The following is a 14,271-nucleotide window of genomic DNA, read 5'->3' as shown; positions in this document are numbered from 1 at the left end:
TAGTATGTTCGAGGCCCTGGGTTTGATCCTCAGCACCACATAAAAATAAATAAAATATCAGTATTGTGTCCAACTACAATTTTTTAAAAATGAATATTTAAAAAAATAAAAGTATATCATTATGGGGCAAGGGATGTGTCTCAGTGGTACAGTGCTTGCCTGATATGCATGAAGCCTCAGGTTCAATTCTTAGCACCACACACATAAAAATTTATCATTATACACATTATATACACATTACATAGATTTAAATAACTTAATTGTTATTATTGCCAGATGCAGTGGTGCAAGCCTGTAATTCTAGTTACTCAGGAGGCTGAGACAAGAGGATTCCAAGTTTTAGGCCTAAAACTTGGCAACTTGGCCTGTGAGGATCCTGTCTCGAATGAAATAAAAAGGGCTGGGAATGTGGCTTAGTATTAGAGAGCTTTGGGTTCAATTTCCCATATGAGAAAAAAAAAAAAAAGAATTGTCATCATTTAAGAGTCAATTGCCAGCCTACACCTGTAATCCTAGCGGCTTGGAGGCTGAGGCAGGAGAATCACAAGTTCAAAACCAGTCTCGGCAACTTAATGAGGCCCTGAGAAACGCAGCAAGATCCTAAATAAAATATGAAAAAAAAAAAAAAAAAGGCTGGGGTTGTGGCTCAATGGTTGAGTGCCCCTGAGTTCAACCCCTGGTATGTCCCCTGCCCGCCCCCCACAAAAAAAGAGTCAACTGCCCCAACTTTGGTAGAGTTTCATCAAGTTATTCCTGAGTTCTTTCAATCTTACTAGTCATCTCTTTTCTTGTGTTTTTTTATAAGATATTCCTTGGACATCTTGGATACAGATGTGACTTCCTTTTCCTTCCCTCTTCCCTTCTTCCTTTCCATTTGAGACAGGTCTTTCTGTTTCCCAGGATGGTCTCAAATTTGTGAACTCAAGTGATCCTCCTACCTTAGTCTCCTGAGTTGCTGGGACTTAAGGCACACCCCACCATGCCTGGCTTTGGACACATATTTGAATCAGCTATGATTCTAAGAAGGCTTAAAGGTTTTTGTTTTGTTTTGTTGTTTTGTTTTTTTGATATTGGGGATTGAACTCAGGGGTACTCAACCACTGAGCCACATCCCCAGCTCGCTTGCGCGCGCGCGCGCGCGCGCTCTCTCTCTCTCTCTCTCTCTCTCTCTCTCTCTCTCTCTCTCTCTCTCTCAAATTTAGAGATAGGGCCTTGTTAAATTGCTGAGGCTGACTTTGAACTTGTGATCCTCCTGCTTCAGCCTCCTGAGTTGCTGGGATTACAGGTGTGTGCCACCATGCCTGGCCAAGGCTTGAGTTTTATAAGTGATATATTTCAACACCACAGCTAGGCCTTTTCAGTGAACAAAGCTAGCAGTATTTTTTTTAAAGAGAGAGTGAGAGAGGAAGAGAGAGAGAGAATTTTAATATTTATTTTTTTTAGTTTTCAGCGGACACAACATCTTTGTTTTGTATGTGGTGCTGAGGATCGAACCCGGGCCGCACGCATGCCAGGCGAGCACGCTACCGCTTGAGCCACATCCCCAGCCCAAAAAAGCTAGCAGTTTATATGTACATATACTATATACATCCGTCTATCTATCTATCTACACACACACACACACACACACACACACACACGCACGCACACACACACGTATCTATGATAAATTACCTCACAAGTAAATGTTGATATTTTCAGTTCAAATTCAAAATTACTGGCATGTGCAAGGTCCTGGGTTCCATATCCAGCACAGTAAAACAAAACAAATTCAAGGTTAATCACTTTTTTAGAAAAACATTTATTTGTTAGTTGTAGTTGGACACAATACCTTTATTTTACTTATTAATTTTTATGTGGTGCTGAGGATTGAACCCAGGGCCTCACACATGCTAGGTGAGTGCTCTACCCTAAGCTACAACCCCAACCCACAAAGTTAATCACTTTTTTACTTAATCGCTTTTCTACCTCCTTTCATCCATATAAAGAAATCCTAGTTTTCAGGGAAGATAGAATATTCTATAATTATTCATTTTATTTCATATTACACATGAAGCATTCTCAGAATAATAATTTAACATTACCATAAAAATGAGCACTGAAAACATTTAAAAAGTATTTTTCTATTGTGTTTCTCCACAATTGTTTTTAGAGGGTGTAGCTCAGTGGTAGAGCACTTGCCTAGCATAGTTAAGGCACTAGTTTCGATCCTCAGCATCACATAAAAAATAAATAGGCTGGGGATATAGCTCAGTTGTAGAGTGTTTGCCTCACATACACAAGGCCCTGGGTTCAAGACCCAGCACCACTAAATAAATAAATAAGGTTATAAAAAAAATATATTTAAAAAAAATTGTGGGCTGGGGTTCTGGCTCAGCAGTAGAGTGCTCACCTAGCATGCACGAGGCCCTGGGTTCAATCCTCAACACCACATAAAAATAAATAAATAAAATAAAGGTATTGTGACTAACCAAAAAATAAATATTTTAAAAAATTATTTTTATACATATATGAAGACATGAATGGTGTGACTCTACTTTGTGTACAACCGGAGACATGAAAAATTGTGTTCTATGAATTGAAGTGCATTCTGCTGTCAAATATAACAAGTTAGAATAAATAAATAAATAAATAAATAAATAAAAGTTTTTATAAGGGCTGGGTTTGTTTGTAGCTCAGTGGTAGAGTGCTTGCTTAGTATGTGTGAGGCACTGGGTTCAATCCTCAGCACCACAACCAAAAAAAAGTTTTTTAAATTGTTTTTAGTGCCGGAACAATGGTGCATGCCTATAATCCCATCGGCTTGGGAGGCTAAGGCAGAGGATCTCAAGTTCAAAGTCAGCCTCAGCAACACCAACGTGTTGCTAAAAAAAAAACCCTCTAAATAAAATTCAAAATAGGGATGGGGATGTGGCTCAGTGGTCGAGTGTCCCTGAGTTCAAAATCGTTTTTTTTTTTTTTTTTTTTTAATATTTATTTTTTAGTTCTCGGTGGACACAACATCTATGTTGGTATGTGGTGCTGAGGATCGAACCCGGGCCGCACGCATGCCAGGCGAGCGCGCTACGGCTTGAGCCACATCCCCAGCCCCTCAAAATCGTTTTTATAGTAAATCTACATTGTCTGGGCATAGAGTTATTATGTACTACACTCTGTCCTGCATGGCTCTTACATAGCTTTAGTTCTACAAGTAACTTTTTTATGTAATACCTCCAGTCCTTAAGGCATTGTTCAGAAGAGCCTTGGGAACAATATTTCCTGAAATCATGTTTGTTGATAAATTTATCTGTGTCTTTTATACTTGCAAAGTTTGTATTACTAGGGTTGTACTTCCCTTTTTTGAATCTCTTAGTAAATATATTACTTCTCTTTCTTCTGGAATGAATTATTATGTCTGAAAAGCCTAAGGATAATCTAATTTTTTTTGCCCTTCTAAGTCATACATTCTGTTTTCTAGATGCCCAAGAGATTTTTTAAAAAATATTTTTTTAGTTGCCAATGGATTTTTAACTTTGTTTATATGTGGTGCTGAGAATCGAACCCAGGGCCTCACATGTTAGGCAAGCGCTCTACCACTGAACCACAACCCCAGCCCCAAGATTTTTTTTTTTTAATTGTTGGTGGTCATTTGGGGACAATATTCACAGTTTCGCAGTATACAGTATACTTTTTGAATATGTAGTTTCAAATTTTTCATTATTTCAAGAAAAATCTTTTTGAATAGCTTTTAGAATTTATCCTGTTCCTTTACTTTGATTTTTCTTCTTCGAGGACTCATTATTTCTGTATATTTTTAAGTTTTCTTTTCCTATTTTCAGTATTTGTCACTGTTTCTCTCATATTTTATCTCATTCTTCAATTTTATATTCCCATGGTTCTGAGATCAAACCCAGGGCTCAGGCATGCTAGGCAAGCACTCTACCACTGAGCCACATCCCAAACTTCAGTTCTTTTTTATTTTGATTTTTTAGACAAATGCTTTTATTATGTTTATAAAATCTGCATAGTTGTGTTAAGCATTCATTTTGATTTTTAAAATTTCCTCTTTTTCACTTTCTATAAAAAGCATTATCTACTGTGTTAATTTGCTTTTTTAAATATGTTTTTTAAGGTTATCAATGGACCTTTATTTATTTATATGCTATGCTGAGAATCAAACCCAGTGTCTGACACACGCTAGGGAAGTGCTCTACCACTGAGCCACCACCCCAGCCCTCATTTGCATTTGTGTACTTTTTAGTCTTCATTTCTACACTGCTTTTTCAGTTCATTTCCAGTTCTTTCCACATTCCTTTCAGAATAAGTCTGTCATTCACTTACATTTTTCTAATTCTGATTTATGTTCTTTCATGCATCGTATAATTGTCTTAGTGTCCTTTGCTTGTTTTGAAATAGTCAATGCTTTCACTATTTGTAGTCATGTTATTCTTTTTCTTTTTCTTTCTTTTCTTTTTTTTGATACTGGGAATTGCACTTAGGGGCACTCAACCACCGAGCCCCAGCCCCAGCCCTATTTAATATTTTATTTAGAGACAAGGTCTCACTGAATTGTTTAGCACTTTGCTTTTGCTGAGGCTGGCTTTGAACTTGCGATCCTCTTGCCTCAGCCTTCCAAGCCACTAGGATTACAGGCATGCACCACCATGCCCAGTGTTGTAGTCATGTTATGTATGTTTGTTTTGTTTTTATGTTTTGCTAGGGATTAAACCTAGGAGCACTTTACCATTGAGTCACATGCCAGCCCTTTTTAATTTTTGAGATAGGGTTTCACTAAATTGCTGAGGCTGGCCTCAAACTTAGACTCCTCCAGCCTCAGCCTCCCCAGTTGCTGGGAGCACAGGTACTACCACTGCTCCTTGCTCCGGGAAGTTTTTACATTATAGAGCTCCCTTTTGTGTTTTGTGTCACTTATTTTCCTGTATTCCCCTCCTCCATGTTGGTTTCCATCTTACTCTTTCCTTTCTGCTATTCTCATCTTAACACATTTTTATTTGACTTCTAGCAGTTTATGTTAGAGTCTGTAAACAAGTCAGGATGGCGCCTGGCATTTTGCCAGAGGGAGTGGTTTGTGAAGTAAAGCCAGTGAGCCATTAAGTGTGGAGATTTCTTATTGGTTGACTGCTGTATCTAGTTTATGTTAATTAAGATAAGCTGTTGGAATGTATAAATACCTCTCCTGTCCTACAATAAACGGCTCCCACTCCTGCTGTATCAACGTACACAAGTTGTTCGTCACCCCCCGGCTATTTTGCCCAGCCAGCTGGGCTGCGGCAAGTTTCTGTTCTATGTGAGGCATGGTACTAAGAGAAAACCCTTGTGGGTCAGTTTGATAGTTTATAGGAACAAGACCTGGCCCAGCCCCTTTGGTCCTCACTGTAGGCCCCTGGCACTTACCTTCTATTTTACATATATATTTTACACACACACACACACACACACACACACACTAGGTATTGAACCCAGGGGCGCTTAACCACTGAGCCACATCCCTAGCTCTTTTTATTTTTTATTTTGAGGCAGGGTCTTGCTCAGTTGCTTAGAGCCTCCCTAAATTGCTGAGGCTAGCTTTGAATTTGCCATCCTCAGGGGCTGGGGATGTGGCTCAAGTGGTAGCGCGCTCGCCTGGCATGCGTGTGGCCCGGGTTCGATCCTCAGCACCACATACCAACAAGGATGTTGTGTCCGCCGAGAACTAAAAAATAAATATTAAAAATTCTCTCTCTCTCTCTCTCTCTCCTGTCTCACTCTCTCTTTAAAAAAAAAAAAAAAAGAATTTGCCATCCTCCTGCCTTAGCCTCCCGAGTCACTAGAATTACAAGTACGTGCCAGGGTGTCCGGCTTTTACCTGCTATTTTATACACACGCTGTTCCATTTTTCATCTGTTCTATCTACTATTCTCAGCTGACCTGTTGTTATGATTTGGATTTAGAAATATATCCTGAAAAGCAGCAGCAGCTTCTTCTTCTCTTCTTTTTGGTACTGAAGACTGAATCCAGGGTCACTTTTTTATTTTCAGATATGGTCTTGCTATATTGTTGAGAATCTTGCTTAATTGCTGAGGCTGGTCTCAATTTGCAATCCTCCTGCCTCTCTGGGATTAGCATCATGCCTGGCTCAAAGTCCATGTTTTAAAAGCCTGATTCCAATTCAACAAGGTTCAGAGGTGGGGCTTTTCCATTTGATGGATTACTAATTTGAATAGACTTAGTGATAATTTAGGCAGATAGGCATGGATGGAGGACAGTGGTCTTGGACGATATCTGTCCTTGGCTCCTTCCCTGTCTCCCCCCCACCACACACATACCTTCTCTCTCTGCTTCTGGTTGCCATAAGCTGAGTACTGTCCTCTTTCATACCCGTTCATCATGTTTTGCCTCACCTCAAGCCCAGAGCAATGGAGTCATCCAAAAATGAACTGAACTCAAAATTAACCTTTCCTCCTCTAAGTTGTTCTTGTCAGTATTTTTATCACAGCAACTAAAAGCTGACTGAAATATCTGTTTTGATTCCAGTGAATACCTACAGGCTCTTTGGGGTTCTCCTGTCCTTAGTCTGTCAAACACATGTTATGCCAGATTCATGGGACCCCAATAGACCTCCAGGAGCCGAATCCAATACAAGCACACAAGAGTCTTTACTGCAAACTCGAGCCTGGACTCACAACTGTTCCCGACACAGTGGTCCCAGGGAGTGAGTCCTGGTCCTTTGTTCACTGAGATTTTATAGGTTTTGGGGAGATACTCTATGTGTCACAACATCACACAGCAAATCATTCCATACCACAGGAAAATCAAACAACAACTCTTAACATTGATTAGCACATTCAATGGCGGGAACAAGTTGAGTAGGGGTGATTGGTTAATATAAGAGAGGGATTCCTTTGAACTGATTGGTTTAGGCCATGAGGGGTGTATGTGCTAAACTACATGGTTTCCCAACATGTTATCTGTTGGTAAAGATGGTGCCCGGAGTGCTTCTCTTCCGGGAGCTCAAGAATGTTGGTGAAGATGGTGCCCGGAGCACTTCTCTTCTGGGAGCTCAGGTCCATGACACACTGAATGGCACGCAAACCGTCACCTCCAATCCCTGAGAATGGTGCCAACTTTGAATGGCGCACCTCCAATCCCTGAAGTGGCGCGAACTCTTGGCCAATGAAGAAGTAATAGCCCACTCACCTTGCTCCTCCTCATCCTGCGTTGAGCCCATAAATATCAACACCCTGTTCGTGTTCGCTCTTTTACTCTTACTCTCTCTTACTCTCTCACTCTCACTCTCACTCTCTTACTCTCCCTCTCTCTCTTGCTCTCCCCCCTCTCTCTCCCCCCTCCTCTCTCTCTCCCCCTCCTCTCTCTCTTCCCCCTCCTCTCTCTCTTCCCCCTCCTCTCTCTTCTCTCCCTCTCTTCCTCTCTCTCTCCCCCACTCTTCTCTCTCTCTCTCTCTCTTCCTCCCCCCCCCCACCTTCTCTTCTTCGACTGGCCGCTACAGTCCTGCTAATAAAATCTCAGACAGGTAAACGATTGTTTTGGCTTGTTGAGTTTATGGAGCTTTTTCCACTGTTCTTTACATTGGTGCTGAAACCCGGGACAGGGATCCCCTTCGCTCAAGGCGGAACCCTGTTCCCAAACTCTGAGCCCAACTGTTCCTGAGCCTAGTCCACTCCTCTGATCGCCTGCTTGACATCCACCACTGGCCTGCAGATTGGTGAGTTCCCCCATCCCATGAGCGCCTGAACCCTAACTCACCAGAACGAGGGAATTGGCTGTTGAGTGTCGGGCAATCCCTCTGGGTGTTTTAGGGGGGGAATGCACCCCACACAGACCCATCAGGGTCGCCGTGGACCCTGGGCGCTCTGCTAGGACACCCCTGGGAATCCACCGCCTGGGACGAAGGATTAATTCTCCCTTTCTAACTCCTCCGTCTCTCTTCACTCTTATCTCCCGTGGATGGATTATCGTAATTGCTACAGCCCATCTTACCTGAGTCCGGAACTCCGTTCCTCTTGTTCCTGACTCTTTGGTTCCAGTCGAAAAACTTTCCTGACGTCAGGTTGCCCGTGGCCCCAGCCCTACTTGGGTCTCACAGATCGCACTTCACTGGTGACGACCGGGTAGTGCCCTCTGTATTTCCTCCAGGCGGTCGGTTATTTTGGGGGATGCCCACTTGATCCTCTGTTCACCCCGAGCTTTCCAGCACGGGTTTTCTCTCTCTCCCTCTCTCTTACTCTCTGACTCCCATCTTGCCCTTCCAGCATGGGAAATTCCTTGTCCCTCCTGGCTGATTCTCCCTTGCGGTGCCTCTTAGATAATTTGAAAACCCTGAGCCTGGCCCCTGATATTAAACCGAAAACAATACAAAGGACTGCAAACCCTCCCTCCCTGTTGAATTCTCTCTCTCTTGGTCTCTTTCCTCTATGACTCCTCCATGTCCTTCCAAACCTGCGCCCCTCTCAATCCGGCAACTTTGTTACCCATTCAGGCTCAAGGTCAAACACAGACTCCAATACATAAATGCAGGGAAATTCTAGAAAACTTCCTCCCATGCCCAACTAATATCACTGAGGGACCTCTAGACCAACCTGATTACATCTGGTTCACTGATGGCAGCTCCTTTATGCATGAGGGGATCAGAAAAGCTGGATATGCCATAGTGTCCCTATCACGAGTAAAAGAAGCCAATCCCCTGCCTGCAAATACCACCAACCAACAGGCTGAGCTGGTAGCTGCAACTCGAGCTGCGAATTGGCAGCAGGGAAAAATCTTACACTTTATACTGATTCCAAATATCTTTTCCACATTCTTTTATCTCATGCAGCAATTTGGAAGGAGACAGGTCTCCTGAACTCAGAGGGCACCTCTATAACCAATTCCACATACATCACCCAGCTACTACAAGTTTCCCAGCTTCCTAAAAAGCTTGGAGTTGTCCATTGCATATCACACCAAAATGACTCCTCCCCCATCACACAGGGGAATTCAAAAGCAGATCAGGCAGCCAGGTCAGCTGCTCTTTCAGACCCCACCAGATCTCTCATTGCCACGTGCTCTCCATCATTACCCAATAATGGAGACCCACCTACACATGCCCTCTTTACTTACCTCCCAAAGGCAGATTCTCAAAGCCTTTTTCCACTCTTTCTTTACTCTGACTCCCCAGGATAAAGAAGTGATAACAGCAAATCACAGCCTCATGTCAGATATGCAAAATACATCTTTAAACCCCAGAACCTTCCCTTCTCATCAGGCTAGGGGCCATATTCCTGAGGCAGATTGGCAAATCGACTTTACCAACATGCCCAGAGTAAAAAACTTCAAATACATACTAGTTTTAATAGACACATTCTCAGGTTGGGTAGAGGCCTTCCCCACCTCAAATAAGCGGGCTACCACAGTTGCTAACATCCTCCTAACTGAAGTAATCCCTCAGTTTGGGATGCCCGCTTCAATCCAATCTGACAACAGTGAGTTTGTCTCTCAAGTAACCCAGAATGTGGCAAAGACATTGTCCATCCCATAGCACTTTCATTGTCCCTATCGTCCCCAAGCCTCAGGTAAGGTTGAGTGAGCCAACTGCACAATGAAAGACATCATAACGAAACTGTCTTTAGAGCTTCATTTAGATTGAGTTAAACTCCTCTCTCTTGCCCTACTATGCCTGAGGGCTTTATCAAAAAAGTCATTCCTTGCCTTCCCCTTTGAGATAATGTATGGTCGTCCCCTTCTCCCCCCAGAATCTCACCAGAGCCTTGACTCCTCCTCGACAAATATGCTCTTCCCTTCCTCTTCCTTATATGCTCTGAGTTATGGAAGCAACAAGATATGTTGCTTCCAGATCCAGAGAACTCAGCTGCCTCCTTTCCGCTCAAACCAGGAGAATGGGTCTACTTTTCTTCCCCAGGGGAAAGATCCCCCCTAACCCCAAAATGGGAAGGGCCATTACAGGTAGTGCTGTGTACACCCAATGCTGCAAAACTCCAACAGGAAGGAAAGAAACTAACTCCCTGGATTCATATTTCTAGGTTAAAACCAGCGGCAAGCCCTCCAGAGGACAATCCCACCACAGCTCCCAACTTTGCAGGACCCCCACAATCACCCAGATTTACCTGTGAGATATCCTCACATAACCCTCTCAAGGTCCATTTTTCACAGTCACGCACCACCCTTTATCCCATTCTGGAGAGGACATACATAAGAATGGGCCTCCTGATAGGATCTAGGAACCCACAGCAACACAGTACACCCGCACCCTTTATAGAAATCAGCAATTGGCACAACAATCCTATTGGGACCTCTTCACAAACCCCGTCAGCTGCTGGATTCTCCAGATCCTGGGACCTCTAGTTGGTCTTTTTATTCTGTGCCTTCCTTCCTTGCATTTAAAAAATTCCTTCAAGGACAAATTAACAAAATCTCTAACCAAACTTTCAATCAGCTCCTCCTCAGGGATTACCAGCTACTTGCCAATGAGCCAGACGACATGCACATCCATTCATCCCAAGAAACCTCCACCAAGTGCTGAAAGATGAAGATACCAAATGTCAACTCCACCAAAGGGCCATCTCTACCCCACCATGCCAAAAAAAAAAAAAAAAAATAAGCCCTTGGTTTTCAGCTTTATATGTTTTAATCTGCCTTCTCCTGGGCATTTTCTACCAGACTTACAGACTGGACAACATGCCAGAAATTAATGCTGTTTCTTTTCATAGTTGCAGGGCACGTTCATGGACTTCTTCCCGGAGGAAATCCATGCCTTCAGTGCATGGATATGGGGCCTCCTGGCCCTTCTTCTCCAACCAACTGACCTCCTTCCTCCCTCTAAACGACACCCCTACTCAGCAGAAAGTAGCCAGATGGAATACTACACCCCCAAACCAAAACAAAAAAGGGAGGAATGTTGATAAAGATGGCACCCAGAGCACTTTTCTTCTGGGAGCTCAGGTCCATGATGCACTGAATGGCGCATGAACCATCACCTCCAATCCCTGTGAATGGCTCGAACTTTGAATGGCGCACCTCCAATCCCTGAAGTGGTGCGAACTCTCGGCCAATGAAGAAGTAACAGCTCACTTGCCTTGCTCCTCCTTATCCTGTGTTGAGCCCATAAATATCAACATCCTGTTCGTGCACCCTCTCTCACTTTCCCCCCTCTCCTCTCTCTCCTCCCTCTCCTCCCTCTCTCCTCTCTCTCTCCCTCCTCTCTCTCTTCTCTCCTCCTCCTCCTCCTCCTTCTTCTTCTTCTTCTCTCTCTCTCTCTCTCTCTTTCTCTCTCTCTCTTTCCCCCCTTCTCTTCTGTGACTGGCCACCAGGGTCCTGCTAATAAAATCTTGGACAGGTAAACGGTTGTTTTAGCTTGTTGAGTTTACAGAGCTTTTCCGCAGTTCCATTATTATTATTATTAGTATTATTATTATTATTTGAGATAAGAGTCTGCCTGTCCCCTAGGATTGGCCTCAAACTTGCAATCTTCCTGCTTCAGTGCCGCAGTCTGGCTGGGCACAATTCAGGAGCCACTTGTCAAAAGAAACAAACTTTATTTTTAGAACCACACACGCCAAAAAAACAACTCCTCAGGAAAAACCTTCAGAGCCCAACTGCCACCACCAGCTTCTCACAAGCCTCTCCACCTCCCCCACTCCTCCTGCTCTTGAGGCTGATTGGCTGGGTTGTGTGGGCAGAGCCAAAAAAAGTCCTCCAATGAGCAGCTCCGTGGTCTGAAAGGGCAGGGAAACAGCCCAATGAGCATCATCGCAGAGGAGCCAATCAGTTGGCAGCTAGAAGTTGCTGGGGCCGCTGTGAGCCAATCATCAGCTGGCCGCTGGAAGTTTGCTGGGGCCCCTTTGGCTGTGGCTCTCAACATCTCCCCCTCTCTGTTTAAACAACAAGCATGTGGCTTAGGGACCGTGCCTGCCTTAGGTTGTCCAATAGTACATATGGTCCTTACCCGTTTTCGGATGAGCTGACCTCAAGGCGTCAGCCTCCTGTCTTAGGTTGGTACCATTGCAATTGGATCTTACCCGTCACTGACTACCGGTCCAGCATATAGCCACACCTGTGGATAGGTCTTTGTACCAGCGGGGGGGGGGTGAGGTTCTTTGCCTCACCTCTGTTGGCCCCCAAATTTTAGCTGAATGACCATGACAAGCAGAAGGGAGGAAGATACACCAAGCCAATTGACGGCTCCTTTTGGAAAAATTGTACCACTGATGACATCATCAGCAAAAATACTCCAACACTACCACAAGTCGCTGCACCAACAGATAGTTCACAATGCATACAGGTGAGTTCACAATGCATACAAGTGATTCATAGTCCAGGCAAGTTCTGCAAGCAGTTCAGTGATGGCTCCTTTTGGAAAAATTGTACCACCGATGACACCATCAGCATAAATACCCCAACACTACCACAAGTCGCTGCACCAACAGATAGTTCATAATGCATACAAGTGAGTTCACAATGCATACAAGTGATTCATAGTCCAGGCAAGTTCTGCAAGCAGTTCAGTGATGGCTATTGCAGAAGCTGTAGATTGGTTTTATTTTTGTCTTCACCGGCACTGGGATGAAGATAGGAATTCTGGCAATAATGGGTAAAGAAAAATTATATAACATTCCAGAAGGCACTAAAAGAAAACAATTTTCTTAACAATGTACCTTATCTTGAACAGAATTATTAAATATAATGAAAAGGAAAGGTGAAAGTAAACAAACAGATCTGTTAACCTCCTTTTTTGTTCATATATTAAAACAATCCTCAACAGCTGTTTACCCAATTTAAATTAAACCATTTAAATCACGTGAAAAAAATATATATTTGGATCCATTTTTTCATGAGCACTCATCATATATGATATATGGACATAAGTACATTCAAACATATAACACAAAACACAAGTGTGCACACATAATACATACAACACATAACATAATAGTAAAGGCCTTATAACTTTTTATAGGTGAAATCTCCATTGCAATGTTTAAAAACTCTATAGTCAAAAAATAGAACTGATCAGCAAAACATTAACCTAGGTCTGTATGAGCTCAAAAAACAAAATAGAACTTCATGATGTGGGAAAGGGTAATAATAAAATAGATATTGAAAAAAGCATCCTGGTTCTGTCACAGATGTAAGAATAGCTAAACTGGAGTTTTGGATATCAGTTGTTATGGATTTGAGCCAAATCATCTTCTTTTTGGTCTGTAGAAATTGCTTTAGTTAATCGTTCTAGAATCCAAATCGGCTGCTGTTCTCCCTGTGGAAAAACATAAACAGACCCCCGACTCCAGACAATCACTGGGTCAGGACCTTAGTTAATCTCTCTGGAATCCAAATTGGCTGCTGTTCTCCCTGTGGAAACACACAAACAGACCCCCGACTCCAGACAATTACTGGGTCAGGACCTTTCCATTGTCCTGTTAGAATATCCTTCCAAAGTACCTTGGGCTTATGTACATTTTTTGGACACATATGCCTTTCTGCAGCACTAAGCCCTGATGAATCCAAATTTAAAAAGTTTAGAGTAAAAAGGGTTATTTTAAGTTTATCTTTGGGGAATATATACCCCTTCCCAATTCCCTCTTTTTGCTTTAATAAGTACATTTTAATAGTTTGATGAGCTCTTTCAACTATGCCTTGTCCCTGTGGATTGTATGGGATTCCTGTTATATGAGTAATGCCAAATGTTGAGCAAAATTGTTTAAAAGAGGTAGAAGAGGGGCATTATCTGTTTTTAACTGTTTTGGAATGCCCACAGTGGCAAAATTTTGTAAGCAATGAGCTATAACATCTTTAGATTTTTCTCCGGCATGAAGGGAGCCCATCAAAAATCCAGAAGAAGTATCAACTGTAACATGCAAATATTTTAATTTTCCAAATTCTGGCAAGTGTGTGACGTCCATCTGCCAAATATGGTTAGGTATCAATCCTCTAGGATTGACTCCAAGATTAATTTGTGGTAAAAAGGTCACACAATTTTGACATTGTTTTATTATTTGTCTAGCTTGTTCCTTAGTTATTTTAAAATGCTTTTGTAAAGTATTAGCATTGACATGGAACTTTTTATGAAAATTTGTAGCTTCTTCTAGTGTAGAGAAAATATATATGTCATGTGTAGTTTTATCTGCTAAATCATTGCCCAAACTAAGGGCTCCAGGCAATCCTGTATGTGCCCTGATATGTCCTATAAAGAATGGATTTTTTCTGTCCCAGATTAGACTTTGTATAGTGGAAAGCAAAGAGAAAACAGTAGAGGAAGGGGAAATCGTACCAGCATCTTCA

This window comes from Spermophilus citellus (genome assembly GCF_964194105.1).
Source record: "Spermophilus citellus genome assembly, chromosome: 9".
Taxonomy (NCBI): Eukaryota; Metazoa; Chordata; class Mammalia; order Rodentia; family Sciuridae; genus Spermophilus; species Spermophilus citellus.
The sequence above is the reverse complement of the archived record's forward strand: the minus strand, read 5'-3'. Positions refer to the sequence as shown.